The sequence below is a fragment of the Callospermophilus lateralis genome, unplaced genomic scaffold (assembly GCF_048772815.1).
Source record: "Callospermophilus lateralis isolate mCalLat2 unplaced genomic scaffold, mCalLat2.hap1 Scaffold_52, whole genome shotgun sequence".
NCBI classification, from domain to species: Eukaryota; Metazoa; Chordata; class Mammalia; order Rodentia; family Sciuridae; genus Callospermophilus; species Callospermophilus lateralis.
The window spans coordinates 1,407,906-1,417,368 of record NW_027514454.1 but is presented as its reverse complement, the minus strand read 5'-3'; the positions used below and the strand labels follow the sequence as shown (position 1 = coordinate 1,417,368).

General features: G+C 35.3%; 1 pseudogene; it reads right to left on the bottom strand.

Moving 5' to 3' along the window:
* Positions 1-6,497: 6,497 nt before the first annotated feature.
* LOC143390256 (putative ribosome biogenesis protein RLP24 pseudogene) lies at positions 6,498-6,935 on the bottom strand (annotated as a pseudogene).
* Between the last annotated feature and the right edge of the window lie 2,528 nt (positions 6,936-9,463).

The window sequence follows — 9,463 nt, the reverse complement described above, 5'->3', positions numbered from 1 at the left end:
TATTCATTGGGCCAATTTTAGAAACACCTATTTATTTAACCAGCTATGACAGTGAAAAGGTCAAGCAAAAATTCACCTTCCAAACCACAGTTGATAAGCAACTCTTCTCACAAGTTGTGCAACACTGATCAAGCATATTCCTGGTGCCATCAACTGGATTCAAAGAAATGTGAATAACGTCTTACCTGGTCTCTCCAAAGTGGGAGGGAGGGAGGTCCCTTGCTTACCTTGGGTGGACAGTAATTGAAGGCCAACCCTGCATCCGTGTGGTTTCATACCTTTTTATTTCACCCTCTTACAAGAAAAGGATACATCCTCCTGGACTGGTTTCCTATTCATGAGAGCAAAGGACAGCTCCATTTTGAGAAACACCACAGAGGGCTTGATAAGATGTTGGCCGAGTCTCAATGACATTTCCTTACACTTGAGGTCTGAAAGAAGACAATTTAGAAAATCGACATTAATAAAAGTCAAAAAAGAAACTCGGTTCATTTACCACTTTAAAGAAACAAATTCCATACTAAAGATTCTTGGTTGTAAAGAGGATGCCATTTAAACTGTCTGCCATTTTATATCTATCTAGTTGAATTCCAGGTAAGTCCTGCCTAAACACTCCATTGTCCTTACTATGTTGCCAAGATTTGAGAGAGTGTTTTCAAGCCAAAGCTTACACCTGATGACAAAACAGCCATTCACTCTTAAATCCTTCTGCTCGGCAGGTTGCCACCTCAAATCCAACAGGTCCAATTTGTCAAGTACTTATTTTTACCCCAACCATTTTTGTCATCTTTGCTAAGCTGAAATTTTTCATTGTTAAATATTGACTACAAACTTTCTAATTCTTAAATACTTCTCTCAAATGGTTTTTATCTTTGTTTATATAAAAGCAATTTTGAACCTGTAAAAACACTGTCTGACCTTGCCTACAATTACAAAACACACAAGCACTCACAGAGAACTATTCCAGCATATTTTCTGAAATTAAAAAGAATGAAGGAACAACACAGTTTGAGATGAGAATACTTCTTTCTGGTTGGGTTGACCCAGAGCCTGGATGTAGTAAGGTACACAAATTGTTTCTTTTTTCTTCTTTTTTTTTTTTTTTTGCTTGCTTTATTTTGTTGGCTAAAAGGAAAAAAAAAAGTCCCAAAAAGGGAGTTGAAGAGAGTTAGCATTTGGCGGTTAGAGTGAGATAAACCCACAAAGCACCAAGAAATGATTTCTCCAATAGGTGATGCCTATATGTGAGAGAGCCATTTTCTAAATGACTAACACACACCATCTCTGTAAAACTACTTCATTTTTCAAATTTGGGAATAGCCCACTATAAAACTGGTAAACATAAATCAATCTATGAAAAAAACAGAACATTACAAAACAAGATAAAATCAGAAAATTGTAGGCTATTTTATAAAGCAGACTAATGCCCTATAATTTAATTTGCCAAATGTTCTAGGTGACACAACAAAAAATCCAGTGCTATGCAAATGTCATTTATTACAAATGCACCCATATAATCAGAACATTCCAGCTCAAGAACTAGGAATGGGGAAATATCTCAATGGAACAGACACTGGTTTTTAGAATACATACATCTAGCTCATAAAAATGAAGAGTAAGGATGTCAAAAATGATGTAACCCAATAGTTCTCAAGATATAATCCTTTGACAGTAGAATTGACATCACCCAGGAACTTATTAGAAATGGAATTCTCAGGTATCACCATAAACCTACAGGATAAGAATCTGGGAGAAGGGCCCTGTGATCTGAACTTGAATAAGGCTCAGGTGAATGAGAACCACTAATGAAACCTAACTATTATACCTATCATTGGGTCCTTTCCTACAGAATCTCTGCAAAGCGGTTGGCTAACATATGCTTGAAACATCCCAGAGATGAGAAGTTTGCCATCCATTCCTTGTAAGATAATTAACTTCCCCACTAGTTTTCTTAATACCAAGTCACCCATTTGTTGAGGATTTATTTCTTGGGGCCATATAAAAAAAGAATCATTCAAGCCACAGTGCCTCAGATATTTGGGTTTAACCATTCTTTATTTCTTCCAGTTTTTCTAAAAAAAAAAAACAACAACAACAACAAAACATGCAAATTGTTCAAACCACTCCAGAACAATACTGGTTCTAGAAACCAGTAATCCCTGTGGTTCTTTGCCTCTCCAGAACCTACTTTCTATAGTTCTAACCACATCACTTTTATTTTCTTTGGGGTATACTTCACCCTAGTCTACAGATGGGGGTCTTCCTACTGCCAGGTACCAGGGATGGGCACTTCTCTGGCATATCACTGCTTCAGGAGAGGAAATGGGACACAAAATGGGTCATTGAAGGCAAGGATATCTTCTCAATGATTACTGCTAATATTAAAGCGAGCTTTTTCAGCTGTGTTGCCAGAATGGTTAAACATGAACTCCAACAGCTGGAGATCTCCCTAAAAACGTATCAGAGCTAACACTGAGGCAAACAGAGACAAGACACAGAGACCCACACCTGATGACATTGTCTAAGCATCTGGATATATCAATGCTAGAAAGAATTATGTCCCTAGAATTTCCCTTTATAGACATTTGCACAGTCTTAAGCATAGTCTGTATTTGATGAGCTTCTATTATCAAGAATCCATAATGGGCTCTCCCTGGTAGTCTTATTTTTTCTCTTATTATCACTCTCCCATTCATCCTCTATGCCCAGCACCATTCCTCCCCCTTGATTAAAGGATTCACTTTTTCACAATGAATCTACTATTTACTACCCTTTATGTGTTTGTATACATGTATTTCTTTTTTTTAGAGAGAGAGATAGAGAATTTTTTAATATTTATTTTTTTAGTTTTCGGCAGACACAACATCTTTGTTTGTATGTGGCACTGAGGATCAAACCCGGGCCACACGCATGCCAGGTGAGTGCGCTACCACTTGAGCCACACCCCCAGCCTAGTATACATATATTTCATATGTCAAAATATATTCAGGGTTCTTCAAATCACATATTATAAAACTCAGTCTTTTGTTTTCTCTCAACATTCTTTCAGAGACTATTGATGTTGCTATAAATAATCCCTCCTCTCTTACAGCTTCTCACTGAATTCCACCATAAAATTTTGGTCCCTCCCCACAGAGCTCATGGATTAGTCTTTTACCACAAACACTACTAACTGCCATCTGCAGGTGTATTTCCCTAGATAACTATACTACACTTCCATTATGGGTTTCAGGTAATATATGTACTTAGGTTTTCTAAAATACATGCACCAGTTTGTATTCCCAGAGCAATTTATGAAGATTTGTTTTCCTACACTCTTATCAGCAATATTATAGTATCTGCTCTCCTCACTTTTACTGGTTGATTGGCAAATGTTGTCTCTTCTTTTTAATATGCTTGTTTCTTATAGAAATGTGTGTATAAACTACCGATTTGTTCTTTTTTCTTCTTTGCAGTTTTTAAGATCAAACCCAGTGATAATCACAGACTTGGCAAGTGCTCTACCACTGAGTTATATCCCCAGCCCTATTTTCCTGTTTTTATTACTTTCCTCCCTTCTACTTTCTGATTTTTTTCAGAGTCCCTTGTATATTCTGAATATAAATTGTGGCATATTAAACATGACAATTATATTTTTATCATGTGCTAATTTTTCTGCTATTCTCTCAACTGAACAAAAAGCATCCATTTTGGGGCATTCATATTTTTTTTGTTTTGTGTGTGTGTGTGTGTGTGTGCTCTGAGTCTTATGTAACATATCCTTCTCTATCATAAGGTTACCAATTATATTCCTTTTGTGGTGGTGATGGTGTGGCGAGGGGGACTGGAGACTGAATCCAATGATACTTTACCACTGAGCTACATCCCCAGTTTTTTTTTTTTTTTTTGAGGAAGGGTCTTGAGGCCTTGCTAAATTGCCAAAGCTCACCTTGAACTTGAGAGTCTCCTGCCTCTACCCCCAGAATCACTGAGATTACAGGCATGCATCACTTTGTCCAGCTTAGGTAGCAAAACATATTCTTGAATGTTCTGTTATCACCTTTATATTCTAGACTTTTAACAGATATTTATTTATTCCACATGAGATTTTGTTCATAATATGAAATATAAAAACAGTTTCACTTTTATCCTTTTATGAGTCAATTTTCTTTGTACTGATATGTGGGAATGACTACACCACATCCTATATGTACATAGGAATGAGTCTGGATTTTTTAGTCTAATTCCATTCCAGATGCTGTAGAAGAGAGGTCACTAAATTATTTCTGCAAAGGGACAGATGCAGCAGTTGGTGTTTTAACTACTCAGTTCTGTCATCACAGCATGAAAGCAGTCACTGGCAATATCTAAATGAATAGGCGTGCTGTGTCCCAATAAAACTTTACTTACAAAAATAGTTGCAGACTATATTTGATTGTGGGCTGCATTTGCTAACTCTTGTTACAGATTTGCTACTTACCTTATGGAGAAAGAATTTATTTTTCTTGATTTACTCTCCTACAGAAATTTACTCTGACCCTTCAAAAAAATACTTGGTTATTTGTTGGACTGGATTTAAATTTTAATGGAGGGAATATGTGACATCTTCACAATATTCCATGAAGCCATTTATGAACACTGCATTAATGCTCTTTAATATCATAATAAAACTCTTGTAATAGAGTTTTAAATTTCCATTATATGTTTCATGCATTCTATCTTTGATTTATTCCTAGATAGCTTAGTTTATGTCACTATTATAAATGCTATCTTTTTTTTTTACAAATATGCCATATTTTTATTATAAATAAGAATACAAATCAAAACCACATTGGAATTCAGGTCTTCTAACAGTTGGTCCAGAGACTGATTAATTTTTTACTACCTGACACTAAAATTAAAAATTAGCCATCACTTTGTTACCCTAATGTATTCTAATTTGTAATGTATACAAATGTAATACATTTGTAATGTATTCTAATTTCCCTGAAAAAAAAGATAACCTATTATTCAATATCCTTAACACACTTAGAGTCATAATAATATAAAAGTACAGAACCACAAAATACTAAGCATATATTTCTCTTTAATTAACTATATTTCCTAATAAAGTAGTATGTGTAAAGAAAGTTATTTTGTTCCAAGTAAAAATACCTCATATTTTTTTAGTATGTTTAAATAATATATAGGCACATGCTGGGAGCCATCAGCCAAGTAGGTATGACAAATTCCTTGCCAGCTTACTCCCATGCTGTCTAGTGGAAGGACTTCTGAAAGGTGACCTTGCTCAAGGACCAGGGCAGGATCCTGTTTAGGGTGTTCCCCCTTTAGAATAGGGCGGTTTAGCATAATAGGAGATTAGGGTGTTCCCCCTTTAGAATAGGGCAGTTTAGCATAATAGGAGATTAGGGTGTTCCCCCTTTAGAATAGGGCGTATCCTGCTGCTGAGTTCCTCTTGAGTGCTTAGGGTCAGACAGTATATTTTGGGAGACAGAAGCCCATGCGGAGTGGATTTGGGCAGAGTAGTGGATTTAGGAGAAGTGGATTTGGGCAGAGAACGTGGATTCCCCCAGAACGTGTTTGTAGACGGCCGGTGTGAGATCGGGAATAAAGAATTGCTGTTTGAATCTACAAGCTGTGTGGAGACTCGTGATTTGTGCCCAGCCGGAGACTGCGGCAGGCACACACTAAAAATGTTTTTATTTTATGTACAAATAATGGGCAGATGTTATACCCATAAATTCTATATTCCATAACAATTAAGAACCTGTTTTTAAAAAGAAAGAAAACTCCGCAACAAATTTTAAGACACTAGGATTTCTTTGCTTCTACATCAGGGGGAGGGAGGAGGGAGCTTGCTCTAACAGGAATCACAAATTAGAACTGAGTATTCTCTAAAGCAGAAATAATATAGTGCCATTTCAAGTAAAGATTAGTCAGCTCTCCTCACAAACACTCACAACCACCTGCCAACAACAGGTATACCAGGTCAAAACAGCTTAGCATAACTAGGCTTCATGGTATTTGGCCATTATGCTCCTTTAGGCTAATAAATCAAAACAGAAAAAATACTAAAATAAATGATTTTGAGATTGCCATACAAATTGTTAGTTCCTTGTTGTATCCTCCCTTCTATAACATAATAAAGGGAACATTTTACTGCAAAGAAAATTTGATTTTACCTATCACTGGCCATAAATTTTTGTAATTACTTATTAAATAAATGCTGCCTAGTGCCATTATTCAAAAGGCATGAACATTCTGCCCACAATCCACTTGAGCATTTATAAACAGAATTTTCATGATTTACATAAGCATGTCTATCAATGAAGACATTACAATGAGGTGCAATCTAACATCCATAATCTGATGCTTTGCAGATAGCAATGTAGAACAGTATTTGTAATCACCTTTCACTTCAGCGACCTTATATAAAAATTAATTATTTAGAATTAAATTCTAAGTCTCCAAAGGAGATTTTCAAATGTACACATAGAAATGATTATAGAGTAAGATTTTTAAGAAACATCCTCCATGTCCACATCCTGTTGTAACTGCTGTACCATTTTTTCTTCCAGCTGCTTTCCTTTGCCTGCAAGAGGGGCTCGGATAAGATGGATGTTTTGCTTGACTTCTTTAATGTCCTGAACTTTCTGTAGCTCTTTATTTTTCTTCAATCTGTTCATTATAAATTTAGCTTGGCGTTTCTGTTTGATCTCTTCAACTCTCTTCATTGCATCAATAGTTTTATTCCATAGTTCTCGCTGGTATTTGACAGGTTCATTTCTACGTTTTTCAAATTCAAATGAGTTATCCACTGTAAGCTCTTTGCCAGCTGCTTTCCGGAATGCTTTAGTCCACCTGACCTTGCGAGGATTACGCTTCTTTTTAAAGTTCTTATGACATTTGGATTTACAGAATCTGAATACCTTGCAATCATTGCAGATGAACATCATGCCGTGGGCCCTGAACAGAAATAACACTTCTCCATATGCATGTTGAGGCCACGTGACCGACCCAACGGCGAGCTCATAAATGCTATCTTATTGTCATAGTTCATAATTGGTTACTCCCAACACAGACGAAAGCTATTGATTTTTATGTGTTGCTCTTACAGCTAACAACCAAGCTGAACTCTTGTATTGCTGCTAATAGTTTCTGCTGATTCTCTTTGATTTTCTATATAAATGCTTTCAAGTAGAGGTAATGACAGTGTAATCTCTCATTTCAATTCTTTTTGTTTCTCTGTCTATTGTAATGTCAGGTATCTGGTAATGTGTTGAGAAGTAAAAGCAACAGAGTCATCCTTGTCTTATCCCTGTTTTAGATTTGTAGTAGAAAGCCTTTATCAAACTTAAAAATCCCTTTTATTTTAAATTTGATAAGGATTGATTACATTTATAAAAAAAAAACCTTAATGCATGTTTTATATCAATGAAGATGCAACCGCTTCTTATTTGCATGAATATGGAAAATGACATTAGAGATTTTTTTGAAATATTGTGTTATCCTTTCACATTTATGTTTGACTCAGTCACCAAGTTTTATTTAATATTTAGTATCACTCAATATCATAAGTGAAGTTGGCCAACATTTTTTTCAAGCCTCAACTTACCTTGTTTATTAAATCCAAACTTAACGGGTTTGTTTTTTGTGCTAAAAGAAATTTTTATAAAGGAATATTTTCTGTTCCTTGCAAGTTAAGCAGAACTCACTTGTAAAACTGTAATCCTTTTTTTCTTTCAGGGAGGACTTACTTTTGATGATCATGATTTATTATGTTTTCTGATTTACTCAAGTGTTCTTTTCCTGTATCAGTTTCTTATTCACATATCCTTTCACACAAACTTAAATTTTTACAGATAAAAATTCAAACTTTAATCAATAAAATAATTATAGATTTTTATTTTAAACTTGTTGCAGTCTGGCTGGGCACAAATCACGAACCACCCAAGAAGGAACAAACTTTATTTCCGAACTCCCATGAACATCACTCACGTGGCCTTCTCCCAGGACACACAAACAACAACCAGAAATCCCTCCTCCGGGCCTTCCGCAACCAATGGGAACCCTCCAGGAATCCCGTGAGAATTCCAAAGCAGCGGGTGCCCAAGGCAGCAAGAGCCGCCCCATTGCCCAACAGTAAAGGTCAAATATACAATACAATCAATCCAGCATCACAGCAATTATATATAGCTTAACTCAAATCATCGTCTGAATGGTTCCTTGGTGTCACCTTTCAACCATTCCCTCTGGCAAATGCCAGGCATCATTACAAGTTGGCTGTGGCTCTCAGCATAAACTATTTTGTATTTTATCACAATATATGTAATTATTTTTTCTTCATCTGTCAAGGCTACATCTAACATTAAGTTTTTCAAAGAATCAACTTTGTTTTTTTTCACTTTTGAATTATTGATATATGATTACTGATTTTCTGCACTTTATTTCTTTTCTCTGATTTTTTTTTCCATTCCAGTTTCTTCAGATTTACTATGCTGCAGTTTTTCGGTTACTTGAGTCAAAAGTTGAGCTTATGGGGTTTCTAACTTTGTAATTTTCTAAAGACTAAAAAAAGCCATATATTGTCTTCAAAATATCCCATTAGCTCTTTCACCTACTGTGCTTTTTTTATCATTCAGATCTGAAATTTTGCTATTCTTGTTATCATTTCCTATTTAACCTGAGGGTTAGTTTCTAGTATGCCTTTCATTTTCAGACATATGGAATGTTTTTGCTAACTTTTCATTAATAATGTCTGACTTTATAGCACTGTAGTTAGAGAAAGGAACCTTTATACACTTGGTTTTTAGCATATGAGGTTTACTTCCTGACCCATTAGAAAATTAAACTTGTGCCTAAACTGCACACCCTCCAAAATAAAAGGAATTCTTCTTTTGTTGAATCAATTCTATGTACACAGATCAAAGTCATTGTTATACCAAACTATCTCTGCTTACTTTTTGTCTCATTGCTGCACCAGTTTCTGAGAACAGGTACATTTCTAACTATAGTTGCTAAACCAAAGGCTAATGCTATAAATTGCTGTTTCCTCTATCTTGAAGCTATTCTTTAATAGACATGTAGATATTCCTGCTTGTTTTATCCATTTCATTTATTGCTCCTTTTTTGTGTGCATGTGACAAGAATGACATTTTCCATCACCTCTTCAACCTGTGTAATTATTTTTATATAAATATCAGGATCTTGTTTTCTAAATTAGAGAATATACCCTATAAGTTTAACCCATCTATATTTATGCCAAAAGTTTGTTTATTTCAAACATCTTCATCTTTTTATTCACTTCTTCTCTTTAATACTTTGAATAGTTAAATAAGGAAATTTTTCCATGAGTATGAAAATTACACTCTATTTTGTTTCAGTAACAGTTACTCTCATACTAAATTTTCCCATCATTATCAATGTACTTAACATACTCTTACCACCTCTGATCTCTGTCAGATATCATACTCCATCTTCCTCA